Source organism: Orbicella faveolata, unplaced genomic scaffold, assembly GCF_042242905.1.
Source record: "Orbicella faveolata isolate gen_17 unplaced genomic scaffold, um_ofav_v1 contig_46, whole genome shotgun sequence".
Classification (NCBI taxonomy): domain Eukaryota; kingdom Metazoa; phylum Cnidaria; class Anthozoa; order Scleractinia; family Merulinidae; genus Orbicella; species Orbicella faveolata.
This window is the reverse complement of record NW_028301576.1, coordinates 13,705,814-13,708,126: the sequence shown is the minus strand read 5'-3', so window position 1 is coordinate 13,708,126 and position 2,313 is coordinate 13,705,814. Positions and strand designations below refer to the sequence as shown.

General features: G+C 41.2%; 1 pseudogene; it reads left to right on the top strand.

The window, feature by feature from the left end:
• The first annotated feature begins 562 nt into the window (after window positions 1–562).
• On the top strand, window positions 563–1,919 carry LOC149098506 (uncharacterized; annotated as a pseudogene).
• Window positions 1,920–2,313: the final 394 nt, after the last annotated feature.

Sequence of the window (2,313 nt, the reverse complement as noted above, 5' to 3'; positions counted from 1 at the left end):
AAGGTCCACATTTCACTTTGTATTAACGCCACAGTTTAATTTTTCGTGAAAATGTGATTTACTCGTTTTTGAGACCAGGTCTTTGGTTGCTAGGGGCAACGGGTTTGTTTTTATCTTGTTTAGAGTGAAGAAACAATCCCCGCAATGGTTGTTGATTGTGATTTTGTTGCGTGACAAGGGACTTTCTTTTAGCCCATACATGACAACGATTGCCCTGTGGTGGTTGATGTGCCTGCGAAACACGATAAATTGTCATTGCGAAAATCACAACAATGCTAGGAGCGCGGTGTTTTGAGTGTTTTTCTCCTGTTTCTCGTTCTTTTTTCACGTTAACAACCATGCCTTCTAAGCAACGTGCACCAAGGCGTCCTAAAAGGAAGTTTTCGGGAAATAAATTCACGAAACCTTCGAGAGAAAATGCCAAAAGTGGGACGAAAGAAGCAAACGAAGAAGCACGTGATTCGAATACTCGCCTCGGTTAGCATATTAAGAAGTCCGTGTCTTCGAAAAAGCTTCTGCCAAAGTCTGACGGTATGGAATCAAAACCTCGCAAAATGTATTCCATGTGTATTCCATGAGATCGATAGGAAGAGGGCACAGTAGAGCGAAGAAATTTTGCACATTAATGAATATGCCACCGCCTCCAACAGCAAGGCCATATCTAAATGTTAAATCTGTTGCTAAGGATGGTACGTCCAATGTAGCAAAAGAAATCAGGGATACCCAGTATGCTAGTGAAGATGATGTAGTGAATTGTGGCGTTTCATGTGATGGTACCTGGCAGAAGTGAGAGTAGTCTTCACAGAATGGTAGCGTGATCATCATGTCAATTGATACCGGTTAAGTCTTGGATGTGGAACCACTTACTAAAGTTTGAAAACAATGTCAAGTTCACTCCCATTTAGATAAAGACAGTGAGGAGTACCGTACATGGAGGGCAGAATACAATAACTGCAAAGCTAATTATAAGGGCTCTGCCCCAGCATTTGACTCAGAGGGTGCAGATCGCATTTTTAGATGGTCTGTTGCAACTCATAAGCTTCGGTATACTGACCTGTATTCAGATGGTGACAGCAAAAGTTAGAATCAAGTCAAGGATGTTTATTCTGCAGATGGCATTCAAGTTGTCAAGAAAGGATGTAGAAGACATGAACAAAAACGAGTGGGCACAGCCCTCAGGAAACTGAAGAAAGAAATTCCTGGTCTGGGTGGAAAAGGGAAACTCATCGATGCCATGATTAATAAACTTCAGAACTATTATGGCATTTTTATTCGTTCTAATGTTGGCGACTTGAGTGGAATGAAAAAGGCAATACATGCAAGTTTTTTCCACTGCGCTTCAAGTGAAGGGCGTGATCTTCACACCCACTGCCCGACTGGACCCTCGAGCTGGTGTGGTTATAAGCGAGACAGAAACAGTTTCAAACATGGTCCTGGCTTGCCTGATGCTGTTATTGCAAAAGTGAAACCCGTGTATCAAAGATTGAGTGAAGATTCTTTGCTGGAAAAATGCCTTCATGGAAAAAAACGAAATCAGAATGAAGTAACAAATGGAATGGTGTGGGAGCGCATACCCGAGGAAGTTTTCGTCGGAGCTGACTTGCTGGAATTTGACTTGTTTGATGCTGTAAGCCACTTCAATATTGGGGCTAGGACTGTTCTGCTGCTTCTAAAAGCACTCAAAATTTTCCCAAGAAAATTACACAGAAGAGGGGTGTAGGCGCCTCGACCTGGATCGTATTCGTGGTGCTGAGTACAAAGAGAGCAACGAAAGCTGAGAAGAGGAGAAAGGTCCTAAGGGGACAAAGAAAGAAGAAAGAAGACAAGAACCAACAAGCAGAGGGTGTCACTTATGCTGCTGGAGCATTTTAAGACATTTACCTTGCTCAGAGATTGAACAGAAGGTTCTGAAACCCAAGTACAACTTTTAGATGCATTTTTCCGTCAGACTGCATTTTCATAGAATTCCGAGTAGCTAAACATCTCTAGTTCAAAAACTATTTAAGATAATTTCATGAAAATTTCTGTGGAAAATCTTGAATGGTGCTTTAGTGCAATAAACCTAATCAAAGTACAAAGGTAAATTGACCATTCCATGATAGGCATGCTTCCAGTTCTAGAATGGGCCAATTATATGTTTAGGTGAAAGTTTTTCATTATTTGACATGGTTAAAATCATGTTATATAGAACATAACGTTGCACAGATCTATCTATGCATAAAATATCCTGAAATTTCAGGGCCACAGGATTTTCGTTATAGAGTTATTGCTGCAAGTCAGGAGGGAAGGGTAGACTCTATTGCTTTCCGGTAT